We start from the raw sequence: 26,823 nt of genomic DNA on the forward strand, positions 1-26,823 counted from the left end.
TTTTTTCCCCAGCTCATTTTAAATTCTCTGTTGCCTGCTCAGTCCATTTTCACAGCTCAGAATGTAAGTGGGGAGGGCTAGGCCTGAGCTAAAAAAAAAAAAAAAAGAAGAAGAGAAATAGAAAAAAATCTCCTTTCTCAAGAATGCTATCCAGTGGCCTCTGGTACCAGATTGGAAGAAATGCGGTAAGTGAGGTACAGCTTTTGGCCAGTTTAGGGGAAAGGAGAGTTGCCCAGTGCTCTCAACTGGCACGTGACTGGGAGAAAAGAGCAGAGACTCAGCAGGGATGTGAGTTCAACCTTCCCATTGTTTCGCTGAACAGCCACAGCCCAGAGAGGTGAGGTGACCTGCCCTCCCTTTTGCCCTCGCAGAAATTCTCACTTATTTCTCTTTTTTTTTTGACCATGCCACGTGGCTTGTGAAATCTTAATTCCCTGACCAGGGATTGAACCTGGGCCCTTGGCAGTGAAAGTGCAGAGTCCTAACCACTGGACCACCAGGGACGTCCCCTCACTTCTTACTCTTTAGAAAATCCATTAAACCAGCTCAGCTTTAAAATAAACCCAACCCTAGTTAAGAGTAAGTTTTGAAGTTCCAAAAAAAGTCTAAAGAGCAATTTACTGTTTTTTAAATAATTAACTCCTGAGATTTTGAATTTCATGACCAGCAGGCAGAATTGTAAAAAGGAAGAGTGGAGACGTGGAATTCATCAGATCTAGCTGGAAGACAGTGGGCAAATTATTAAGCCATGCCGACGTTCAGTTTGCTCAGCTGTAAAATGGGGAGAAACCGCACCTGGGGGGTTGTAGCGAGGATTCCTTGTACGCGCCATACAGGGGGTGTCTTAGGAAGCAAGTTTGTAACTCTTCTGCTGTCTGACATGAGTGACCCTGTGAGCGTTAGCTGTGAGCCTGGGGTCATCTCAGGAGAGATGGAAACCGTTGTGCCGATGAGAATTAAGAATTTAGCTGGGGCCGCTTTGGGGGAGATGGTGAGAAGTCCGCACTCCTGTCATCAGAGGAGGCTAGAAGAAACTGGAAGATAAACTCTAGAAGATGCAGCTGGGGCGACCGCTGAGCTGCGGCTGGTCCTTGGAAACCCCCCTCAACTCTTCCTTCTGCCGAGACACCAGCTGAGCGCCTCCCTGTCATCTCATCTCCTCCTCACAAGATCCCACTTTGTACAGGAGGAGACGGGGTTTCTGGAGCTCAAGTGGCTAGCCCAAGGCCACACAGCCAGGCACCGGGAGAGCTGGGATTTGTCTGAGGGCCACCTGCTACCACCTCGTCACCACCTGCGGCGCTTTTAGCCTTCTCCCCTTTCCTGCACCTATAGTGGCTTTTAGTGAAAAGGCTTCCTTGCCAAGAATGAATAAAAATGGGCAGAGTGAATAAAAATGGGCCCCAGATAATAGCTAACACGAGTTTCTCCACTGTTGTGAGCCCGGGTACACAAAAAAGCATCCCTCTCTTTCCCCAGGAGCTGGAGGAGTGGGTTTGGATAAATAAAAATGAGGTTCTTGGGAAGGAATTTTTTTTACCCCTTTAAATTAAATTGGGGGTGGGAGGAGACGTACTAAGTCACAGATGGCATGTGCCTCAGAGCCTTGCTAGCTGATCGCTGTTCAAAGCAGCTGAGATGTGGCATTCGTGCCTCAGCCTCTGGTCTGCTGGGTGCAGGCTGGGGCCCCAGGTAAAGGGGGGCTGTCGAGGCCAGACAGCCAGGCTCCTGCCAGCTGGCTTGCAGGTGGTCCCTGGCTTGGGCCTCTCAGGAGGGGCCTGGCAGATCCTCCCCTTCTCATCATATTGCAGATGTGGGGGGCTCACCTCAGCAGGGTGGGCGTGGGGGGCATAACGGCCTCTCCACGCCACCCTCCTTCCCTCCTGTGCCCCACCAAGCCTGCAGGGAGGGAGAGAAGGTCACAGGGAGGCTTCCCTGAAATGAGACCCACACGCTCCGTCCCTCATGGAATGGGGAGTGTCTCCTGGAATGGGAGGCAGAGTGTTCCCAGCCCAAGCCCCTCTCCTCCCCTCCAATGCGTCCAACGAAGGCTTCAGTTAGGAGCGTCCCGCAGGCAGGCAGCTGCTCATCTGGACAGAGCCGCCCAGCCCGGAGGGGCTCCCACCCAGTCCCCACCCTGGGCCTAATGTTTGTTATCTGTTTTGCGTTTTCTTACCTCTGCTGTTGGGCTCTTTTAATGTGGAACAAATCCCAAAAGTGTGACTGTGGCCACATGAGGGCAAGTCACTACTCCCTAGGCTCCCTCCCATGAAAAAAGATTCTGTTTAATGTGTGCCTATCTTTATGCTTTTATATTTAGTATTTAGGGAGCGTTCTAATAAGATCCATTCTATTCAAGAATTTCCCCTGTCCTACAGTTGTCCCCTGAGCAACCCCTGGGGTCCCCTTGATGTTTGCAAACTGTCCCTTCCATGCCCTGGCAATCATTCTGCTGGACTGACCATCACCTAGTGCCTGCTGTGTACTCAGCATGGTCCTAGAGGTGGGGTGGAGATGGGCAGTGTTTGGTCCCCAGAGGCAGAGAAGCCCAGGGGACACCCCAGTGCCCAGGCTCTGATGGAGGGAAGCGTGGCCGCCCTGGGAGCTTGGAGGGGCCGTTGTGGGGGCCACGGAACCTGCCCGGGGTGGGGGTTGGGGGCATTGGAAAGGCTTTCCAGGGAAGGTGAGGCTTATGCTGAAGCAGTTTTCCAAAGGCCTTTGTGTTCTTTCACACAGAAACAATAAAAGCACTTAAACAAGGTTTTGGAACAAAATTGAAATGAGTTTCATCACAGCCGCACCATTTATCGCCGTTTTATTGGAATGCGTGCTCTCTGCGGTTTATGCCTCTGCCTGACGCCAACCACGGCTCAGCCCGTAGATGGTTGTCGTGGCACGTGTTAATTACGGCAATTTGTTTTGGCCAGGGATCTTAAGGAATCGTTTGTTTCTTTTGTCTTCCGTGTCTGCTGCTTGTGTCAGAGGCCTCTCTCAGCCTCACAGCCTGACTGCATTTCCCCTTGAACAGCAGTGAGGCTTCTCAAAGGGACTTAACCTTAAGGTGGGGACAGACTGGGGTGCCTCCAGGTGCCAGAGGTGACAGCGTCACACCAGGACACACCAAGGGAGGCAGGACCCGCTGACTGGAGGGATCTTTGCAGGATCAAAAGTGCGGAGAGCCTGGCGCCAAGACCATAGCACGGACCGGGTGGGGACACTTGTGGCAGTAGGGAGGCAATCTCGGGCACCTGGGGGACAGAGACGCAGCCCTGAGAGGATGGGCATGGCTGAGCTGGGCAAGGCCTGTTTACGAGGCCCTGCTTCCCGCCCATGACGGGGGGATGGCAGATGGGCCCCCAGGAGCTCATGGCCAAGAGTCTCGCAGCCCTGCAGCCTCAGGGGTCAGGACCAGAGGTGGTGGGATGACCTCCCAGCAGATAAAGGAGGCTGGGCTCCCCGGAGGACGTGAGGACCGTGTGCCGCCACGCAGGGTACGGGTCTGGGAGGCCGGCTGCCGCCTCCAGCTCCGTCATCTCAAGGCTGCCACTGTCACCAGGAGGCCCAGGCTGCTGGCGGCTCCCATGCGGGAGCGGGTGTGTCTGCCTGTAAATGCCGGACCCGTGTGTGTGTTTATGAGAGAGGAGGGGCCTGCTGGGACAGAGCACAGCCCTGCGTCCCCGGACGCCAGCTGCTGCCCTTGCAGCTGGTCTGTCTCCCCCAGAGCCAAGGCCCTGAGTGAGGGGCAGGGAAGTGGGTACAGGGAGATGTGGGGACAAGGTTGGGGAGGGAGAGGGAGCCCAGCCTGGGGGGAGGGGCAGAGAGCAGAACCCCTGCCAGCTATATAGGCAGGGAACGGTCCGCGGCTACACTGAGTATCACTGACCCAGTTCTGTGGGGTAGGCCCGGGGCGAGTTTCACCGGATCATCTCACTGAGTTTTTATTTTATGGATGAGAAAAACGGAGGCTCCGAAGGGTTTGCGCGTAAGGTCAGGAGGCAGAGAGAGCGTGGAGCCTGGCAGAAACAGGGGCTCCTAGGGTCCACTGAAGGACCTGTCTGCTCAATTCCAGAGGCCGTGACAAGGCCAAGTAAAGACAAACAGGAAAGGAGGGCTTTTCCCTTCCTCATTCAGCAAGGCATGCGGGGAGGAGTAGGAGCGGCCAGGGAACAGGATGCTTCATGAGGTGGGACGTAAACCCAGGCAGGTGCGCGTGGGGGGCGGGCTGTGAGAATTCAGGAAGTGGGAGGACCTGGCTGCATCCTGAATGTCCCTAAACCCAGGCCAGGGAGATGGGGAGGGGGCCACGCAGAGACCTCACGGTCCCCCCGGGGGCCGGCAGGGTGCTCCGGCTGCCCGGGGCCAGTCTCACCCCGCAGCTCCCAGGACGGGAGAGGAAGCCGCGGAGGATTCTGCGGCACCCGCTCTGCTGTGTTAGATATGGAGAGTCTCTGCCTTACTGTTCTCCTTGGCCTTGACCTTTAACGTCCCTGAGCATCTGGGGAGGCACCCGGCCCACGGGCAGCCCCTGCTCTGCCCTATAGTCTTTGGCGTTGAACTTGGGGTGGTGGCCCCCCAGCCCAGGCTGCTGACCCTCCTTCTCTCGCTGCCCCCAGCTGGCTCTGAATTCTTCCCAAAGAACAACGGGCCAAAGGGGGCCACCCCTGAGGGTCCTGGTCGACCAGTGAGTATATTTGCAAGGTTTACTGAAAATACCACGGTGCCCAGCTGTTCTTAATTTCTGCTAAGGACTTGGCAGGAGGAATGGACTTAAACTCCAGCAAAAGGAGGGGCACCCTCGGGATCGTCTCAAGGCTCGTTAACCCCACAAGGAGCCATCGCCTGCCCCAGAAAGCGTGCTGATATCTGTTTGCTTGGTCCAGCGCACAGGATGCCATGAGCACCGCCCCTGTGAAGAAGAGTCCTTTCCAGAAACTTAGACTAATGGTAGGTAGGGTTGGATTTCTGGTTTGGGAGTTGAATTTTGTAAAATTGTGAAAATCTGCCTGATGAAAAATACCCTTCCTTTATGAGTGCCACTGCCCTCTGAGCTCCAAGAGGGCCTGTGACCCACAGAATCTTTTAGGTCAAGGCAAGGGTGGCCTGGTCAACCGCTCCTATCTTTGGGACCCCCAGATTACTTGCTTTCCCTGTGGCTTTTTAAAAAGATAAATTAAAAATAGGGCAACAATGATACGGATTTAAAGTAAAAAACGCCTGGAACTCATTTCAGAAATCTCTTAATATCCCTGTGGGTTACCTTGCTGATGAGTAATCTTAGTGGCAGGATCGTGTTATAATCAAACATGTGTTTTATAATTAGGTGACTGTTTTAGGCTCAGAGGCCCTGAAAACTGATTTATGGCGAGTGAAGCCGGGAAACACAGTGTGAGGCTTTATATGTATGTAGCCAGGTAAGGAGCCTTCGGTCCTGAGGGTTGCTGTAAGAATAACAGCCAGATAAATTGAAAAGAGTGCAACACAGTCAAAAGAAGATGCATCTAGTCTCTGGCCTGGGTCATCAGAACCGTTGGTCAGCCTTCTGGGCTGATGTCCGTGGCCTCTTACTCAGTGTGTGCGGATTTGAAACTCTAGTCTCCATTGGCGGGTGGAAGTGAGACCCAGGTTCTGGTTCCCCCAGGCCTCTGGGCTCTGCCATGGAAAGCACAGGGGAAGGGAAACTTCCTCTTGCATTGTAATTCGTAGCGGTTCACCCTGGGTTCACCGGGGACCCTGTGCTATCCCCAAGGGAAGCCCTGCAAGATACAGGCTGAGTATTAGCTCAGGGCTGTACATTTAACCTCCAGGGGCACTCCCTGCCCAAGCGTGCAGCTTCTGGAACACGGTAGAAAGTCTGGCTCTGTGCAGAGAGCCTGAGGAATTTTTCCAGCGTCTTCCCCCTGCTTCCCACTTCAAACTTCCATCCTGGGAGCCAAGGTCGCACAGTGCTGAAAAGCACATAGGAGTCATACTGCCCACGTTTGAGCTGCTGTCTCACCATTTACCAGCTGTGCGGCGGTGGCCAGCTTAGCTGTCAGCCTCAGTTTCTCACCCAGTAAAATGGGGACGGTGCGAATCCTCCTCCATCACGTTGTGGTTCGTGGACAGCACTTAACACTGCCTGGGCCACACAGGCCTTGGGCAGAGCTTGTTGCTGCTGCAGCTGTAGCATCATATGGCCTCCCCAGGTCCATCCTGGCCTCCCTGGGTCCTTTCCGCCCCTCGGTTTGGACTGACTGCTTCTCTGCTAAGCCTGACCAGCTCTTTGACTTGGTTTCTCCCTGACGATGCTCCTAGAATGCCCGCTCGGGTCTCACGCCACCCCTGGAGACCAGCCCCCACGTGAGACCAGGACTGGGTTCTGGGTGCTGCCCCAGCCTGGGGCCTCAGGTCTAGGATCCCGATCATCTGGCACAACACAGAAGGCGATGGAGTTAATCAGAGTCTAGGGACTTCCCTGGTGGCACAGTGGTTAAGAATCCGCCTCCCAATGCAGAGGACGTGGGTTCAATCTCTGGTCCGGAAAGATCCCACATGCCGTGGAGCAACTAAGTTCATGTGCCACAACTACTGAGTCTGCGTGCCACAACTACTGAGCCCATGCACCGCAACTACTGAAGCCCACGCGCCTAGAGCCCGTGCTCTGCAACAAGAGAAGCCACTGCCGTTGAGAAGCCCGAGCGCCACAACAAAGAGTAGCCCCTGCTCGCTGCAACTAGAGAAAGCCCATGCACAGCAATGGAGACCCAACGCAGCCAAAAAATAAATAGAAATTTAAAAAACAATCAGAGCCTATTGAGGAGTGATACCTCCACTCATTCCTCAGGGTCTCCAGGGCACCCCAGGTCATGTGCTGACATCGGGGCTGCTATAGGGGGTCCCTCCCTAAGTGGAGTTTGCAGCCCAGTGTGGAAGACATCAATCCCATCAATAAATGTAAAACCACAACAGAGCTAAGAGTTTTGAAGAAAAGATTCGAGGAGGGTAAAATATGAAATTGTTTGCCATGCTTCAGAATACTTGAAGGAGTTAATTTTTGGAGCAAACAAGAGGAATTACCTTTTTCATCCAATATATTTTAAACTCATAGGACTTACTACTCTATAGGATTACGATAATTGAAATAGATTTTGATAAATTCAGGGGAGATAACTGGATAGTGAGTTATTTGGGAGGCACCGCTCACGGAAGCAGCTGCCATGCTGTCCTCCACACCGTCCGCCCACACCTGGGCTTGGCCCGCCACTCTTGGTATGTCACCCTGTAGAGGGACACAGTCTGTCAGGCTGGAGGGGGCCTTGCATGGGCGGGGGACTTGAAACCTTGCCACATGGGAGACACTGCAGAAGCCAGAGGGCCTGTAGCCTCCAACTTTTTAAAAGGTTATTTTATGTGGCCCCAAAGTTTGGAGCTGTGGGTAGAAACTATGGGGAAATAGATTAATGGATAAACGGTCTGGTCCAGCCACGTGAAATGCAAGAGGTGAGCCTCCCTTCCTGGAGCGAGCGGCTGGAGGGTCAGTCTCCAGCAGGGCCTGGGAAAGGGCATTCCAACCTTGGTTGCTGGGATCAACCAGCGATCTCTGAAATCCTTCCAAGTCCTCAGATTCAGTAATTTAATCATTTTGTTGGTCCCTATCAGAAAATAGTGTCTTGGCAACTGGGATGTTGAAAGAGTGAGTTTTGTCGGAAGAAAAGGTCAGAAAAGTTCTGAGCTGAAAGTGAGGCGGAGACTCGGACAGACTCAGAGGAACCACGCAGTGAGGGACCCGGGAGTGGGAGGGGAGGGGCCCTCTTTGCCGAGCGGAGTAGATGCCGAGACCCTGGGTGGCGTAGAGGCCTGGCGGCAGGGTGAGGAGGAACACTTGGAGGGCACATGTGTCCACCTAGGGTTTCTGAAATGATCCATGTGGTGCGGATAATGTGAAGATTTGAAACAAAAGCAAAATAGACACAAATGCTTTCCGAGAGCCACCAGGTGCTGAGCAATTACATGTTATTTCATCAGGTATGATCTTTATCCCCTTTTACAGTTGAGGCTGCTGAGGCTTAGGGTCATGTGGCTGCTGTGGGGATTCAGCCTGGCTTTGAGGTGGGGAGTCTGGCCCGGAGCCTGTGCTCTTAGCCGTCAGCCTGGCTCCATCCAGGATGGGTGAAGATCAGCTGGTGAAAGGGCCGTAGGGCCTGCCGAATGCCGTCTGTGGGTCTTGCTATGGGCGTCGTTGCTTTACACCTCCCTGGAGGGGTGGCCGCGACTCCCCTGAGCCGAGCCCTGGGGGGTTGCCGAGAACCTTCTCCACTGGCAGCTCAGGCAGGAGCCACTGGGGCCAAGAGGAGCCAAATTGTTAGCTCATTCCACGGGCTGGAGGGAGAGCACCAGACCGACTTCCTGTGAAAATTGACTACCGAGCTAATAAAAATATAGGAAGGGGCCTCTGCATTTGAATTCTGCAAGCCAAGATGTACTCTTGCAGCGTCGCAAGAGGCGGAATGAGAACGCTGTTTCAGCGACCACGCATGTCTCTGGAATGTGTCTTTTACAACAAGAAAAAAAAAATGTGTGGGGTGGGTGGCCGCGGAGAAGATAGTAAGCTGAATGATAAGATTTCAGAAATGTCTGTATGTGCTTTGAATATCCAGACTTAGCATGTGAGAAAAAGATATAATATACATGGAGATCTCTTGGCTTGATGTCTTTTCCCTGCCAGTTTGCAGGCATCTCAGCTTAGCAGACCTCCATGTCCTGATGACAGAGCATGAAAGTTAGAGCAAGGAGACTTGAGTTCTGTATTTGCTGTGTGACTCTGAGAAAGACACTTAACCTCTCTAAGCCAATGTTTTCTCAACTCTATGAAAGGGAATATTCATAATAGATACTCTATCAGTTTCATAGATTAGGGAGAACAAATGCTAACAAGTAATAGTTATTGTTCTTATGTTCTTCCTACATCTCTGACAGCGCCAGTCCCAGGGGCCGGCACAGGGAAGATGCGCTGTAAAGATCCCCTGAGGTACTTGTCTCACTAGACAAGGTTGGGGTCAAGGGGGCAGTAAGATGCTAAAGATCACAGGGTAAATAGCAAGATGAATTCGTTTAAATGTTGATATAAGTCAGATGGATGTCATGAGCAACAATATAGTCAGTTTAGATCAGAAATTATACAAATCTTGGAAATTTGAGAAGACTATGAAGTGATAACAAAATGGTATAGACGTAATATAATTAGATAAAATTTTTAAAATGTGGCCCTCAGAATGTGGATTATAACTTGGGGAGCAGGAAAATGGATGCTAGAAAGTGTGGTAGAATGAAACCAAAAACACAGACTTGGGAGCTGGGAGACCTAAGTTTCATTCCTAGTTTGGCCACAAATCAGTGAAATGGACTTGGAAAGTCTCTTAACTGATATGACACATTTGCTCGTTCGTAAAGTGGAGATTTTTTTTAGCCTTCTCATTCACTTTCCTGAGCCATAACCATCTAACCCAGTGTTTTTCAAAATGTGGGGTATGATTCTTTAGGGAATTATGAATTCGATTTAGAGGATTAAGACCAGCATTTAAAAAAATGAAATAGAAGACAGAGTCTATCACATGTAGAAGACTACATAGTGCTTCATAAACGTTTTATTTCAGTGACGTACGTATGTGTGTACTGGGATGAATTATAAATGATATTTCTTATAATGGGTTGTGGTCAAGAAAGTTTGAAAAACGTAGCTCAAACACCCCCAGTGCTGCCAGGAAAGCACAGCTGCCTGCCTGCCTCAGTTTCCCCCTTTGCATGGTTCTTCTATAAACCGATCCTTTTGAGTCTGCATGAAGGTACCAAGGGCCCAGAGGTCAGGCCCTTTCCTGCGCACAGCCCCTCTTCCCCTGCCAGCAAGGAGCCAATAGAGGCTACGGTGTTTATGAAGCAGGAATCGAGGTCCCAGATTTATCAAATAAAAATACAAGCGTCCAATTAACTGAATTTCAGATCTACGATGAATCATATTTTAATATAAGCATGTCCCAAATATTGCATGAAACATACTAAGAAATGACTCGTTGTTTATCAGAAATTTAAATTTAACCAGACACCTGTATTTTATCCAGAAGCCTAAGTAAGTAAGAAATAAACAGCAAATGGTAGGCGAAGTTTCAAAAGCGTAAGATTTTTAAGTGCCCCCAAACTACAAAACTTTGCGCTTTAATATGCTCATAAATTAACAGCTGTATTGTATTATGTAAATTTATGTTGTTATTCACTATCTGTCATCACACTCCAATAAAAATTGTATATATGACATTTCGAGAAAAATGACATCTTCTGATAAGAGATTTGCGCTGCATTTCGGTGGCGCTGATTACCTTTGGCTTGCCCGAATGCTGCGGCCACAAACACACAGAGCCAGGGTCTTTGTGAGTGACTCATTGAAGTACTTATGGTCTGTCTAGAATCCTTAAGAACAAGCCCAGTGAGTGGCCAGTGGTTGTTTTCCCTCCATTTTAATGCCTTTCAGAAGAAACGCAGCTTGGTGGTAAAATAACAGGGGAGAACACCCCTGCCTTTCATCTAGAAGTTGGTGGTTTCCCACGGATAAACACTGTGCATTATAAAGGTGAGCTTGACTGGACAAGCAAGAAGGGAAAAAATTTGATTTTTAATCTCTGCCTTTACGTTTCTTGGTGATTATACACAAAGGGGAAAAAAAGCAATTTCTGCTGTTTGCTTTCTATAGTGTTGTTGTAGAAATGGCCACCAGTTGGCTAATTTAATATTCAGAGCATAATAGACATGTCTTATCTTCAGGCAGATTTGCTTAATTTTTTAACTCGTGACCATCATCCTCTTGGAGGCTCCTGGTATATATACCACCAGTTTTGTTTTGTTTTGTTTTTTAATTAAAAAAAAAACGTAGAATACTATTTGTGGATGAAATGTCCCTGTCTGTTCTGGAAAGGAGGGGTAAAATCTTGCTAAGAACACATTACACCCCCAAAGGGGTCCCGACAGCAGAAGCTTAGAGGAGCTCAGGGAGTCAGATGGCCTTAAGGAATCTTTGAAGATTGCCAGGCCAGGCTTGGAAGGCAGGCTGTTTGCAGCAGAAATTACAGGAGGGAGGCAGGTGAGGCCTCTACAATGTAAAAAGGACTCTTTGTTCATCCAGGAGAGAAAAGACAGGCACTGAGGAAGGACTCAAAGTGGTGTGCTGGGGCTGTACTGTGCTCACTCCCCCACGGCAAATGTGAACGCTTCCTGCCCCAGTGGGGGAGGGGCGTAGGGACAAGGGCGCACCGTCCACACTTTGTCCTAGGAGAGGTGGACAGGCTATTAGAACACACGGGGAAATGAGGACAGGCCTGGGAGTCAGGAGACCACACCCAAACAGTGTGGTCTTGGGTGGTATCCTAAAGTCCTTTGCCTCAGTTTCCTCATCTGCAAAATAAAGGGATTAAGTTGAATAATCTCTAAGTTTACTTCCATGTTAGTTTTCATTCATCCATTCAACTAACATGGAGCACCTACTATGTGCCCAGATGTGAGGAGCAAGAGGACCCTGCACTCAGGATGTCAACAGCTGAGCCTGTCTAGGGGTCAAAAAGCAGAAGTGTGTCATTCTGCCTAAGAGAAGGAGAAGAAGGGGGAGGAGGAGGAGGAGGGGATATGATGTGAATTTTTTCTAGGGTTGCTGACTCCTGACTTTCTGAAAATGACTAAGGAAGACAAATTCTAAGGGGAAATCTGTTGCTTTTCTGGCCACTGGCTTTCCCCGCTGAGGACAGAGAGGCCACTAATGACCTAACATGGACAACTAGGATGTGCTGATTTCTAGAAATTTCTATCTAAAAGGGAGTGCCAGCAGAGATGGATTAAACCCACAGGCCACTTTTCACTTCAGCTGATTCTCATGGACATGAATGAACTAATCAGAAAAAAGCCACATTGCATCTCCAAGGCTTTCAAGATCATTGTAGGAAATAAGATTTGGAGGCATGGGTGATGTTTTCACCCTCATTCCAGTTGTAGGAGAGGAAAGCAAGTATGGACATTTAACAGGACACTGTTTAGATGCCAGCAATGGACAGGATTTGTTATGGCCCATCTCACCAGAAATCTCATGGCGCCAAAGAAGGATGTTTGTCAGGATATTTGCAGACCTTATTAAGTGGGCTTGAAGCTGAAATTTGAGGGACAGGAAGAAAAATTCTACTAGACACGGTGATAAATGACAGGTTTGACATATGACTTATTCCCAAAGGAAGAAACTCTCTCTCTGAAACCCAAGGGACAGGATGAATAGAGGAATTCCTGATATGGTAGATTTTACATGGAAAAAAAATTTTTTTACATGGAAATATCAATAGAATTTTATTTTAAGACACCCAAGGGCAGATGAGGAGAATGTAAATTTGTCAAGTATTAAGGAAAAAGAAACTGCTTTTTGGCTTAGGGGCTTTTTCCTTTCTTTTGCTATGGATTTTTGTGTTGTTTGATGTGTTTATTGGTTGTTGGCGTAATTTATTTGTTGTTTTTATGGTAAAGACTGACACATCTTGACTTACTAGGATTTCTTAGTTTCTCAAAGCCAAAGATCCAAGTAAAAAAAGCCATTTATTCTGATAATGTCCTTAGGTACTTGGTGGCAGAGGACAAGGAGGGGACACACAAGAGAGGAGAACTTTGGGGACTCCCCAACACCCTGACAGAGACCCAGCTGTCACAGTGCTAGCAAAATGGTCATAAATATGTCCCAAATGTGTGCTAAGCCACTCTGGCCAACCACCTGCTCTCATAGAACAGTCTCCTGCAGACCAGGTGGTCACTCCCAGGACTGCCAAGGAACTCCGAGCCCGTGGGTCTGAGTGCAAATGTGGGCTCTGCTTCCACCGTGAGCTGGTCACTTCACCTCCAGGCTTCACTTTCCTCATCTGTAAAATGGGATACCTCTTCTGTGTTTAGAAAATATTGAAGTGGCTGTTAGAATAGCTTGGCCCAGCACCAGGCACAGAGCTTGTGTTCAACGAATAGTGATTCTTCTTCTCCTTATTTCCATCATAACTATTATCAATATTAGTGTATATTGAACACTTGATCCCTAAGGGTCATTCCTGGATAAAAACCAGTTGGACACAGGGTGTTTCTGTAGCCAAACTTAACATAAATAGCAGAGGGTTACGACTGGCCACAGGTCACAGACTGAGAGTGGGGAAGATGGACGGTAGCCCTGACACTGTACAAGGGACTCACAGGGAATCAAGCCCAGAAACAAAACCGCCAAATAGTAGATACGTGTGTCATGGAACCTGAGACATTTCCATTAGACGCTTCTGGAAGATTTCTAATTAACGTAATATTCTTGGTTTGCAAGGGCCTATTTCTTTATAGAGTTAGGTGAGATTTATTTACCACATAAAATTTATGATGAATAATGACGGTGCCCCATAAACATTTACTGTTACGATGGTGATGGGGTGACCACCATCACTAGCATCTTTCAGGTCTACACATCACTCATTTGCGGGCAGGCTGGGGAATTGTTAAAGGAGCTTTTCAGGGAAAGGTGAGAGGAGGGGGAGGGGGAGGCTCAGGGCATCAGAAACACACCCCCTTCATTCAGAGATAACATGTGGCCGAAGGGGACCTCCCTGGGGTTCAGTCCCTTGCTCTGTAAGACGAGGAAACAGCCCCTCCCACTCCTGAGGATCTCTTGGGTTTGGTATCCTCCAGATCAAAGGACCATAATTCTAAGAGGTGTTTTCAAACAAGCTGGCCTGCTGAGTGTACCAGAGCAACCCCCTCGTGGTCTTGCAGGGCAGGGCCTTTGTTTCTTGGCTCTCAGGATAAACTGTATCTGAGCGACAAAAGAGCCACAGAAAGCCCACTACTTTCTGGTGACCCGATGAGTGACCTTCTAAAGAGCAAAAAGCAGCTCTAGTCTTTATGCAGCATATTTATAAAATTAGTCTTGTCCTTAATAATGGAAGCTGAGGTCACTATTACAGTTTGCAATTATACTTCGTGGGAGGACGGCAGTGGTTCTTCACCTGGCTGCATCTTAGAATCATGGGGCTTTTAAAGAAGGGATGCCTGGGCCTCACGGCAGGCCAACTGTGTCAGAACCTCTGGGGTAGGTCCCAGCAGATGGGATTTTTGGTAAATTCTTGAGGACGTGGGGATACGCCTGGTGGCTCTTGGGCCTTCATTTGCATGTGGGCCCTCGGTCTGAGCTGCCGCGTGGATGAGAGAAGGTCTCTAGTTGCCAAGTCAGATTCTGCACTGAGGTGGGCTGGGATCTGCTCTATAACCCCAGGCCTCAGCCCACTTCAGTCAGAGGCTCTTGGAGTTTGGGGAGTGTGGGCGGTCCTGCTCTGCATGGCGTCCAGGGGAACCCACATGCAGCGGTGATGTCAGGGAGCAGTCAGGCAGGAAGAGCCTCCTGGGTGGAGGGCAGGCAGCACCTCCGCAGTCCCAAGGACTTTCCTAAACCGAGATGTTAACTCAGCAGCAGTTAACAGCTGGCTCCAGCCAGGAGAACATCAAATCTGGCATCCAGCAGAGACCCAGGCAGAGGGAGTACAGTGCGCCTCTCCATCGCGGCTCCAGGGATGGACAGACGGGCTGGGGGTGGGGTGGGGAGCAGGCTGGCAATGAGGCTGCAAGACAAATGTCTCAGATGCACATTTCATGTTCTTTACTAAAGACTACAATGGCAACGAACTACAAGAAAATGCAGCTAGGGAGAAATTCCAGGGGCACAGAACCCAAAGAGAAAGCCTGGGATGGCGGGAGGAGAACTTTCTACAATGAGCGAGACAAGATCAGCCTCACGGAAAAGTGAGAAAAGCACCAAGAAGGGTGTCTGCAGAGGTAGAAAGCAGCCCTGGGAGTACAATGTCTCTGTGTCAGGAATGTTCCTGCCTCGTAGGGTAGGCGTCCAGGGATCCACGAGCATCAGGGAAGAAGCTGGTCCCGTGCTCTTCACCTTGACTCTGTGGTCCACAGAGAAAGAATTTGTAAACTCAGAGAACGGATCCTGGAAAAAGCACAACACACCCACAATCTTCCAGGAAAACTTATTATCCTTAAGGCCGAGAGCCAGGAGGCCAGGTCAAAGATGGTGCCGGCAAAGGTGGGCAATGAGGTTGTGCCCTGGGGCAGTGGGCGTGTTCTCAATGCCATGAGTGTGTGGTGCAAACACAGCTGCAAGCCCCCCACCCCAGAAGGCAGCCAGAAGCCCCTCTTTAGAGAAATATTGGAGCCATCATTGACCATCCCCGCCGAGGCGGGGCACACGGCTTTGAGGGGTAGCGGCAGACTCATGAGTGTTAGAGACAGTGCTAAGAAGAACAGAGACTCAGTGGTCGGAGGTGTGAGGCCCAGTCCAAGCTGTGCCCCTTCCTAGTGTCTGAGCTTTGACAAGCTGCTTGTCTTCTGGATCCTTCTGTGATGGTTAGTCTTCTGTGCCAACTTGGTTAGGCCATAGTCCCCAGTTATTTAACCAAGCGTGGGTCTCAGTCTTGCTGTGGAGGTTTTCTGTAGATGTGGCTGACCTACAGGTAGATTGTAGGTTGACCAACAACCTACCATCTGTTGACTTTAAGTAAAGGAGTTTATCTTTGATCATGTAAATGTGCCTCATCCAATCAGCTGAAGGCAAAAACTGAGGTTTCCTGGAGAAGAAATTCTGCCTCAAGTGTGTAGCATTGAATTTTGCCCGAGTTTGTAGCCTGCCAGCCCTGCAGATGTGGGACGTGTTAGCCCCACAGTTGAATGAGTCATCTCCTTAAAATCTCTCTCTCTTACGCTCTTTCTCTCTCCTATTGGTTCCAGTCCTCTGGAGATCCCTGACTTATACAGCCTCTCTTTCCCCATCGATTAAATGGGGATGGTGATACTTGCTACTTCATAAAGTTGTCATGAGAGTGAAGTTAACTTTTGTATGTAAAGTACTCAGCTTAGGGCCTGGCATGTAAACATTCAGCCATCATCACCACCACACCCAGCAGAGAAGAGGTCTAGTCCTTTCACAGATAAGGAAACTGAGGCACAAAGAGGGGATGAGAGTAGAGGGGGATATATGTGTATGTGTATATATATGTATGTGTATATATATATATTTTCGAGGGTGAGTCAAAAATTATGCACACTCCGGTTATATTAAAATTTCTGCTGGCCGCACTGTCTTATCAGTGCTCTCCATTCAAGGCTACTGTCTCCCCAGTCACTGCTGTGCAGGTGTGAACGTGTTACATCAGTTCATTTGTAACTGTGGTGTGAACAAAAATGGATGCCCCACTTGTGATATGCACGAAAGAAGAGCAGCGTGCAGTGATTTGTTTTTTGCGGTCTGAGGGTGTGCACGTCTGCACACTTCTGCCCACACTGTCAATACTCTGCAAAAACTTCATTTTGAGGTGTTAAAGCATCCTCCCTATAGTCCTGATCTTGCTCCATCCGACTTTCACCTGTTTGGTCCCCTGAAAGCAACCCTACGAGGATGAAGATTCACTTCTGATGAAGAAGACAGTGGTACACTCGTGGCTCGCAGCTTAGCCTAAAACATTTTTTAATGAGGGAATATGAAAGCTTGTTGACAGATGGACAAAGTGTATTGAAAAGCAAGGAGATTATGTCAAAAAATGATGTATTTGTCTTTTCTAAAAGTTAATTAAATTCTACAGCCAGAGTGCAGATAATTTTTGATTCACCCTAGTACACCCAGACACTGCATGGATTCACTCACTTAGGTCTCACAGCAGCCTTACGGGCTACACACTGTTGCTATCCCCATTTTACAGATAGGAAAACTGAGGAAGAAAGAGAATGTGCCAGTCACCATGTCACGCTGCCAGCAAGTGGCAGCTCTGTGTCCCTGTGTGGGCCCTTGGCAGGGCTGGGCCTGGCATTTCGGGGGGCAGTGCTCCTTGGTCAGAGAGAAGTCGAGGTTTGTCCAAATGAGATTGGGAGCTCCTCCCTCAGGGAGCACTTCTTGGCTCTGCCACTGGCCAGGTGTCCCAGCAAGAGGTGATGCCTGTCCCCAGTGAGGGCTGAGAACCTCCTTCAATGAGAGGGACCCCACACAAATAATGGGACCCCAAGTGAATGGAGGGGCAGGATACCTAGCTGTGCTGTTTCAATGAAAAGTCTGTCTTTTGTCAGGAACCACGCTCCCACCAGGCTTCCCTCCTCCTCAGCCACTTGAACTAGTTTCTCATGGAGCTGAAGTCCTTGCCTATCACTAAGGAGGTGAGGAGTTGATTCTCTTCCTTCCAGTCTTAAATTACTGATTAAAAAGTCTTGGAGACTAAGCCCATTGCAAAAAGAGCCTGGGTAGCTTTCTAACGCTTTTTGTTCATAACCAGAGGGAGGTTGATTCTCTTCTCATCTTTATAATAAGGATTCTTTTCGCAGGTTATCTGTCTTATGTTTCCTACAGCTCTGGCCCCAGTTTGGTCCCAGCAGGGGGAGGCCAGTGGAGTTTAATTACATTCCTCCTATAGGGAACATTCAAGGAATGAGGCTTTGAAAAACAACTCGTGCTACCAAAAAGAAGAAAAAAAATCAAATTAAGCGAGTGAGAAACAGGCATTGCCTTTTGTGTCCTAGAGACCCAATCTAAATATTTAAATTTTAAAGACAGAATTCTAAGTGTTTAACTTTATAAACCTTACACATTGCAATTCATAGGGGAGTCAAACATTCCCTCTGATCTGGAATATTCCTGTGCCTGGAGTAACAGGCTTATGTGGTTGATATTTTCACATATACCATATTCAGCTATAAAACATAATGTGGAAAAAGAAAAAAACCGCAACAAAACAAAACATAATGCTGCCCACAGTCCTGAGGCAAAACAGATTTACCGGAAAACTGAGAGTAAATGGACTGTCTGGACCACAAGCAAACATTTTAGAAAGGTCTCTTTATTCTCTACTTATTTCCCAATTTTCCTTCCTCTCTCTGTCTCTGAGATGCCCAATGACTGGCTATTAGTGAGTGTGGAAGTGGCCCCCCAGACAGGAACTATTAATTTGCTGACTGCTAGTGGACAAGCCCCAGGCACTGAGAGGGAAGTAGGAAGAAGACAAGTGGGTGGGTAATCAGCAGAGGCAGATGTCAACCCTCTGCAAGGAAGAGCTTCATCAAGGATAATGGGAGGACAACAGGTAGTGAGTTCCTTGTTCCTGGGAGCATTCAAGCAGAGTGGCATGATCGCCTCTCAGATACTGGTCCTGGGTGGGAGGCTGCCCTACATGGCCTCTAAGATCTCCTTGGAGCCTGAGAGCCCAGGTTCCCTCCTTTCCTTGGTGTGACAGGTTCTGGGCCCCACAGGAGCCCTGTGGGAGCATGACAGCAGGTCTGTGGGGACCTCAAGTGCCGCTTTCGTCTGCCTGCATCTGCCTCGGCAGTGCCGACTCTCTCTGACTCCGGTCCGCTTCCTTCCTTCCAGCTTCCTCCCTATGCCTCCCCACCTCACATTTGCTTTCAGTTAATCTCCAGTTAGAAAAGGAGTGAGCATTCATTCATGCATTGAACACCTGTTTGTCCCAAGCCTCCTGCGTGCCAGGCACTGTCGGAAGCCCTGGGATACACCAGCGTGCCAAGCAGAGTCCCTGCTCTCATGGGGCTAACGTCCTAGTGGGGACTTGGGTACATCACCCCTCCCAAGAGCAGTGCCATTTAATAATGGATGTGTGTTGACACAAAGGAAGCAGCTTCTAATGGCGAAATTTGGTGCCTAGTGATGGGTAGATTGGAAAAGTCTTTACGTTTGCCCAGGATGTCACCATTCTGAGGTTGCTACTGTACCACTGGTCAACAGAGCCCAGGGAAGTTTTTTGTTTTTTTTTTTAAGTGTGTGTTTGTTTATTCCAAAAGCTAATTGTTGGGAATAAAACACATACTTTTGATGTCCTAAGAGCCCATAATGTGAGCGGTAGTTAAATAAATGAGCCATTCAGTTGAGAATCTAGCTCAATGCCAAGTGGACCCACAGAACTCCAAGCTTCACCTGTGGAGTTCACTTTCCCAAGTTTATTTTTAATTCTTGCTTTTCTGGATTGATGTGAACCAACTCCACCAGCTTATTTGCTTTACAAAGCTTGGCCCCTCTAGAGGCCCAGGTATTGAATATAAAATACTCTGAGTCGCCACATGATAGATCCGAAATCTATGCTGGCTGGTGTGGCCCATTCCCAGGGGGAGCATCTCTTTGCAGGTCACCTCTCCTCTGCCGAGATGGAACCGCTCTGCAGGGACTCAAAGGGAAGGCGGGAGTTGGAGCATTAATTGCTAAAAATTCACAGCCCTTCACAGCGCTGCAGTGCCACACTTGGTTAAGCAGGGTGGCCCAGAAAACACGCTTGTAAGCCCTTGCTGCTTTCAACCAGCCTCCCACTTGACCACCCACAGTGCACGCATGTAGGACATGACCATAGGGTTACAGGCTTCTGGGATGGCCAGGGGCTCCCACGTGGGCAGCGGGTCATGGGGTGGAGTGGGGAAGCTTCGGTCTCTCTCTGGATCTGGGGAATAGAGCCAGAATAAGAATCAGGGAAAGAGAGAGAGCAAGAAGTCTAAACAGTGCTGCAAACATTGAAGAGAGGAGAGAAAACAGAGAAGCGGGCTGAACTACAAGGGAGAGAAAAGAGAGCAAGAGGCCAGGGAGCCACCCGGACCTCTGAGTTCTGGATGGCACAAGCCCTAGGGATGTGGCTACCACGGCTGAGGCCCCTGGGGGCAGTTCAAAGTCAAGGTGGGTCAGTTTCCCCATGGGTCGCTGTGGCTATGGGCTTTGGACATCTCCAGCCGATGCGGAAGAGTTTGGGCCCTGGTTGGTGTGTGTATCTGAGAACTTGAAAACCGGGAGCTCTGTCCCCTGATCACTTTGTTGGCTGTTCACTTTGCTTTGGGGACTCTTGAGTTGTCTAATGATGGGGCACAGAGATGCCTCCCATCCTGTCTTCCTTCTTCCTTCCCAGAATTGGTGCTTTGGAGGCAGTAGCCACAAATCCTAACTTCCAAGATGGAGGTCCAGGTACACACCAGAGAGGCCCCTCTTGTAGGCTGTCAAGACGTCTCTGCTCTGATATTAGTTGTTGGGATGCCAGGGAAGGGTGAGAGAGTCTCCTTCTCTGGGTCAGACACTTCCAGAAAGAAGGACAGGATGTGGGCAACTTGGACACATTCCGGGGTTCCCCCACTGTAGCTCCTGCTCCTGCAGGGAAAATAATACAGGTTTTGCTCTGGGCCCCTGGGGAGAGAGCATCAGGGAAGTTCTCTTTGACCATGATACTTTGACATGGCCTCTCAATTGACACCCAAAGCTGTTGTATATACCAAGGGCTTATTAGGGGTCTACGGTCTAGGTGTCACTCACTGCCTGAAAGGTCCAGCCGGGTGGGTGCCTGTTGGCTGTGATAGGTCCCCAGTCTACACGTGCATCCAGAGAGAAGGCTCTGGCTGCCACTTTCATCTGCCTTGAAAACAACTAAATCAACTCAAATGTTCCCCCCAAAATCCCCCCGGAGGAAATTACAGTCGACCCTTGAACAACACAGGTTTGAATTGCAGCAGGTCTACTTATAAACAGATTGTTTCCAATAAATATTTTGGAAAAATTGTGGACGATTTGCAACAATTTGAAAAAACATACAAACCACGTAGCCTAGAAATATTGAAAAAATTAAGAAAAAGTTATGCCACACATGCATGAAATATATGTAGATACTAGTTTATCCTTACATAGGCATAAAGGTGATATTTAATATAAAATTTTATAATGTGTTAGTTTTCTTCCTATTTTATAACGTTGCTTACAAATGATTATATTACATACAGTGTGCCTCTCTCGTAATTGGCGGAACTGTGTTTCATCCTATCATCATATGTCAGTGGTTTTTTTTTTTTTTTAATGTAACAATGTTTCTAATACTGTATTATGAATATGACTGTAATACTGTATGTCATACAAAATTTATAATGATTAGATATAGTTAGGCGAGGCTACTGTGAAGCCATCGTATCGGTTACACTAGGCAACCGTAGAGCAAGCATGTTGCTGCTGCTTCATCATCAATGCACATGTTGTCATACCTGCAAATAAATATGAATATCTTTTTCACATTATCATTTCCTTTTTGATGTCTAGTGTTAGTAGTACCTATAACATCTACAGTGTTTTGTATCCTATAAGACAATATTGACGTAGATACTGACAGACGATTCGTCTTGTAAACAGATGAAGTATACACTTTAAATATATGCAGTTTATTGTATGTCAATTGTATCTCAATAGACGTTCTTAAAAAAAAACAAAAGCAGATGAAGTAACTTATGGTATTGATGAATAGAAGACAGTATTGTAAATGTATTTTGTCTTCTTTATGATTTTCTTAATATTTTCTTTTCTCTAGCTTACTTTATTGTAAGAATACAGTGTATAACATAACATACAAAACATATGTTACCTGACTTTATGTTATGTGTAAGGCTTCCAATCAATAGTAGGCTATTAGTGGTGAAGTTTTCAGGGAGTCAAAAGTTATACATAGATTTTTGACTGTGCAGGGGGTTGGCGCTACTCACCCCTGTATTGTTCAAGGGTCACCTGCATTTAAAGAAGCAAGATGATTTTAGGATTATGGGCAAAACACTTCTAAAGACACATCCAGGATTGAGTAATTCCTGCATCACTTTCTCTGTCACTCAGTCCAGTGAGAGTGGCCCCATAATTGTTAGGATGATTTTGAAACTGTTTTACTTTAGTAACAAAAGGTAACTTATCGGCAGAACATCAGTCCTTTATCATTAGGAATCAGTACTTGCTACATAGGTCGCAAAGAAGGGAGTCTTTAGGGTTTAGAACCTGGCTGCTCAGAGTGTGGGCCATGTACTGGCAGCATCAGCGTCACCTGGGAACTGGCTGGAAATGCAGAGTCTCAGGCCCCACCCCAGACCTACTGCATCAGAACCCCCAGTTTAGCAGGATCGCCCGGGGATTCGTATGCACATGAGATTTTAAGACGTTCCCCTCTGAGGCTGGTACCGCCATCTACTGCCATTAACCTTACCCTGCCGGGGTCCCAGTCCTCGTCTTTGCTTCATAGTTTGACTTTAGGGCTGTAAGTTGTTCTTTGTTCCTATCTCTTTCTTTGTACCTCATTGCTTTGTGTTCCGTTGTACTATTATGGGATCTGTAGAAAAGGGAAGCTTCCAGAAGAACCACTAAGCCCTGTGCAGCTGGGTGATTCAATCACGGGGAACACCTGAACTTACTCCTCCTAAACTGTCAGAGAGCAGGACCCCAGAAGACCCGGACAAAGGGCAGGAAACCTCAGTGGGGAAAAACCCATTTCCAGTTTTCCACTTGAATCTTAAAATCAGCTTTAAGATTGGCCTACTCCCTGTGAAAATGACCCTGAAGAGTGACCCTGAGTGGAATCCAAACTGGGAGACTTTTTTTTTGCATAGTAAGGATGAATTTGTGTTGAGATATTCACAACCTTTTTAACCAACCCTACCCCCTGTGACAAAGGATATGTATTTATGAAACAGCTGGTTGGGGCAAAATGACTCTGTGTGTGTGTGTGTAGCCACAGAATATGCTTTTTCCCTTTGAGACCGTCTGGCTACTTCAAGGAATAAATCCTCAGCCTTGCTCACATTAGCAGCATGAGCTAATCAGCTGAAATACCCAGCACAGAAAGCTCTCTTATCCTTAAGAGAAAAAGAGAGAGTAAGTTGTATTTTAATTAGGTATTTACAGTGGTTACAAAGCAGCTCTTCAAGAGAAGTTTTAAGAATTTGGCCTTCCTTCTAAGGCATAACTATTCAAATTATCCTAAGGAGGGGCTGTATATCAATCTAGTCCAATTTGTGATAAATTTACAACTGGGTTCTGCACAGCAGATTTATAACAACAATTAAGCAGAAGGAAAATGGGTCATAAATTTGGGCTGGCACAGTCCGGCACCAAAGAGAAGAAAAGAGAATGGTTTAGCCAGATCAAAAGTCAATAATTGCAACACAAAGTGCTAAAGCTATAGCAAAACCAATTTGTATGGAAAGAAGTTTTTTTTTTTTCCCTCTCACCCTTTTCAAAATTAGATATTGGAGAACACAATGAAGCATCCACACTACAGAGGTCTTATTAAATAATTGGCTTGTTTTCTCAGTTTTATGAGTGGTCCAAGTGGTAGAAATCTTTCCCCATTCCTCCACTATTGAATTTTTTTTTTTTTTTTGACTGCGCTGGGTCTTCGTTGCTGCGTGCAGGCTTTCTCTAGGTGTGGCGAGCGAGGGCTACTCTTCATTGAGGTGCACAGGCTTCTCATTGTGGTGGCTTCTCTTGTTGTGGAGCATGGGATCTAGGCATGCAGGCTTCAGTAGTTGCAGCGAGTGGGCTCAGTAGTTGTGGCTCACAAGCTTGGTAGTTGTGGTGCACAGGCTTAGTTGCTCTGTGGCAAGTGGGATCTTCGCAGACCAGGGATCGAACCCACGTTCCCCGCATTGGCAGGCAGATTCTTAACCATTGTGCCACCAGGGAAGTCTCACTATTGAATATAATGAAGGTACCTCCCCTTTAAGATGACTGAGACACCTGGGGAAAAAAAGAGAGTTCTCCAAGAGATTGGTGACTTGAGAAAGAAGGTTTCGTGAAAGGAGGGGAGGCCAGACACAACTCCAAAGCCAGGTGATTTGGGAGAAAACATACATGTTGTAGAAAGAGGCAGCTGTGAGGCCTACATTATAGAGTGGATTATAGCTGTATTATACACTGGAACAGCGATCCCTGCCCTGAAAGGAGAAAACCAACCAAAGCGACTCGAATCAAAAAAGGGTGGTGAGAGGTGGGGTATTACCAGACTGAACGTGTGGGTTGTCAAACATGTATCAAGATGATCTCCGATAGTGAAGGAAGACCTTGGAGCATCCCTATATGTGCCAGAAGTTTAGTTCTGTTCAAGAAGAGCCCCTGAATTAGTGACCTCACCCCCGACAATTTCCCGTCTTCACTGGTAAAGGATGCTATAAGGCCAACTGCCAACCTGGGCATCATCCTAACCAACAAAGCATTGGCTGGCTCTGTGGACATCACCAAACACTTGGTATGACGTGGCCACATCATTTACAAGAAGTGCACATCATTTAGAAGTGCAAAAGAGCAGGCAGTACGAAGCACTGTTGGATCTATGCCTTCGACTTTGGAAAGCTGGTTTTTACAAGTTCAGAGGAAAGGTGACTGTGACTGCATAACACAGAATTTGAAAGTGGGAGCTCCTAACCTGGAAAACACGAATTCTATGTACATGGGTGGACACACTCTCTTCTGGCCACCCAGCAGCATTCACCCCACTTCTAGTAACAGGGGTTTGGGAACCCACGCCTCCATTTGATTTCTAAGTTGGCTCTGGGAGTTCCCTTCCAGACATCAACTCCGGGGGCCGGGTGAGTGACCCAGGTCTAAACCAATCAGAGCGTCATATTTCCCACAGTGCCACTGATTGGCTGAGAGGCGCGCACACGACCCAATCTCTATCAGTGAGATGCTGCGAGACTTTCACTGAGACCCACCCCGCGAGGACACAGACTCTTCCTTCATGCTGGAGCTGAACCGGCTCTCCACTGCCCCATCCTCAGCACATGAAAAGATGAGAGGGATTTAAGGAAAACGTGTCAGAGCAAGGAGTCTTCAGCCTAGAGAAGAGTTTTCCTGTCCCGAGTCAAGGAGTGCTGGCGGTGGGATGGGGTGGGGGGGGGGTCTCCAAAAGAGCCATTCCTAGGGAGTGGAGGTGGTCTCCTGAGCCTGGCGGTTCATTCTCTAGGTGGCCAGCTGCTGATGCAGCACAATTGTTCATTTGTCCTCTCTGCCTATTTGAGCAAAGGAAAAATAACTGGAGAAAGATGTCAGGGCACCGAGAGGGTCCAGCAGAGGGAGCAGCCAGTGTTGATGTGGCCAACATGTGTGACTGCTGTGGGCCACTCAGATACTGCGCAAGGCATCATTGGTCAGCTCGAGCCATCTTGCCAGCACCCTGCTTAAGAGGGCTGACTGCCACCAGGAGACCCCAGCACCCAGGAGCTGAGGCAGGAGCCCCTCCACTGTCAGAGAACTGTGGGGAGGGGGTGGTCCCAGGAGCCAGCCCTCTGAATAATGCCTGCCTCTGCTCCATGCCAGAGGCCACCATGGGGGAGGGGCTGAGAGAAGCCTCCTTTATGCAGGATTTGGGGATCCATTAGAAGCCCCAACCCCCAGAGGGAGATGGGGGTCCAGGAGTCACAGGGAGAGGAGGCAAGGAGGGTGAAAGAACAGACCACGCCCCCTCCCCCAGACAACTTCCTCAGGCCACAGATCAGCCTGAGCTAAGGGGATGGAAAGGCATTAAATTGGATCTGAGACTGAAGTTTTAAACTGGATCAGACTGTTCTGAACTTTTTAATGCCAAGCAGGACAGAAACCTTTGCAGTCTCTCTGAGGTATCATCAAGGAAAGGGAAGGAGATTTGTCAGAGCATATTTAGAAGAAATAATTGGGAAAAACACAAAAGGATTCCATGTTTGTATCAATACTTCAGTTAGTGCAGGCTGTTCAACATACTAGTTACACAGCTGTGTTGAGGCCAGACCACTAGGGGAGATCCTGTTTAAGAATGGAGTGAGCCCAGCATGACTGGAGCTGAGAGAGGGGGAGAGACAACAACCTGGGTTTTGGTGACAGAGTTTGAGCCCCTGCGTCAAGCCATACCTGAAGGCAACTTTACTCTGGAGCTTTCAGTTATGTGGGTCAATAAACTCTCCGAGCCAACCTGGGTTGAGCTTTCTATCACTGTCAGCAGAAAGAATCCTGATACAGTGCACATATATACACTTTTTCCTGGGAAGAAAACATAGCTTTCGTTGAATTCTCATAGGGCTTTGCTAAAAAAGCGTATGGCTCAGGGAAGAGAAACTCTAGAGCTCAAATCTAGTGACCTCATTGACAAATACAAGGGAAGACCAAATAATGAGATGTGTGGGGCTCTACGGGGATGTTGTGGAAGAACTAGATCAGAACATCCTTGGGTGTAGGGTCTGGAGCCCAACTCTGGCATTAACTGGCACTCAAAAAATCTTTGTTGAATGGAAACCAGCAGGAAAATTATCACAAGTCATACTTTACATGCAAATTTTCAGGAATATTTTCAGGAAAATATCTAATGTGTGAACATCTAATCTGCATTTCCATGTTCTGACAGATGGCCCATATTAATAGAACTCTGACTATAGTGAAAAAAAAAAAAAAGAAAAAAAGAGAACCTGAAAATATTTATTGAGTGCATACCATGTGCAAAGCTATACAACTATTACTATTATTGTGGCTACCAAATTTATTTTTAAAAAAGACTAGCTCCATGTATTCCTATTTCTCAGAGATAGTCCCAACTGTTACCTAGAGAAAGAAAATGACCCTGCATGGCTGGGGCAGGGCTTTGGACCCTAAGAGTCCAAGGCTGTATTCTCAAGGTGGAACCAGGGACCACCTGGGATGTGTTTTTAAAATGCAGCTTCCTAGGCCCTGGCCCAGACTTATGGAATGAGAATCTTTGCGGGAAGGGCCCTGGACTCTGCATCTTAACAATCTTCCCAGTTGATTTTATGTACACTAAAGTTTGAAAAACTTTACCTCCTAAAATCTGTTTATTTGCTCACGGAGTCTCAGTGCCTGGCAACATTCTGCACAGCCCCAGGGGAGGTGGTTCCCTGGGGAAAGAAGCCCCCATCTTAGGCTGGGGGGATTTGAAGGAGGCCAGAGTTTAGTGAGATAGTATCATTCTCCTCAAGGTCAGGATCAGCATAGGT

At 48.1% G+C, this 26,823-nt stretch overlaps 1 protein-coding gene and 1 non-coding gene across 3 annotated transcripts in view; both read right to left on the reverse strand.

Moving 5' to 3' along the window:
• Positions 1 to 26,823, reverse strand: part of TBXAS1 (thromboxane A synthase 1) — a 160,223-nt gene that overhangs the window by 21,799 nt on the left and 111,601 nt on the right. The window lies entirely within an intron of this gene.
• TRNAE-UUC (transfer RNA glutamic acid (anticodon UUC)) lies at positions 431 to 503 on the reverse strand. The gene has a single exon. It is a non-coding gene; the product is annotated as a tRNA-Glu (tRNA).

The sequence above is a fragment of the Hippopotamus amphibius genome, chromosome 4 (genome assembly GCF_030028045.1).
Source record: "Hippopotamus amphibius kiboko isolate mHipAmp2 chromosome 4, mHipAmp2.hap2, whole genome shotgun sequence".
Lineage (NCBI taxonomy): Eukaryota > Metazoa > Chordata > Mammalia > Artiodactyla > Hippopotamidae > Hippopotamus > Hippopotamus amphibius.